Source organism: Pipistrellus hanaki (assembly GCF_964339955.1).
Source record: "Pipistrellus hanaki genome assembly, chromosome: 4".
NCBI classification, from domain to species: Eukaryota; Metazoa; Chordata; class Mammalia; order Chiroptera; family Vespertilionidae; genus Pipistrellus; species Pipistrellus hanaki.
The window spans coordinates 22516050-22516315 of NC_140506.1; positions in this window are offsets into that span (position 1 = coordinate 22516050).

The window sequence follows — 266 nt, forward strand, 5'->3', positions numbered from 1 at the left end:
AAAAATCGCACGAGAACCAGACCCTGCCAGCCACACCCCTGTGGGTGAGATCCAGACCCAGCTGGCCCCACTCTTGTTAATCCCCGCTGGGCGGGAAACACAACCTCAGATCTCCCGTCAAGCCCCGCAGTGTAGGGGGGGGGGGCGGGAGGGGGTGTTTCTCAGCCTTAGGTACTATGGTGCATGCTGGGGGAGGAGGGGTGCAGCCTCAGGTCCCCTGGCCTAGCGCCAGGATGGGGGGCGTGGCCAGAGGTCCTTCAGCCTGG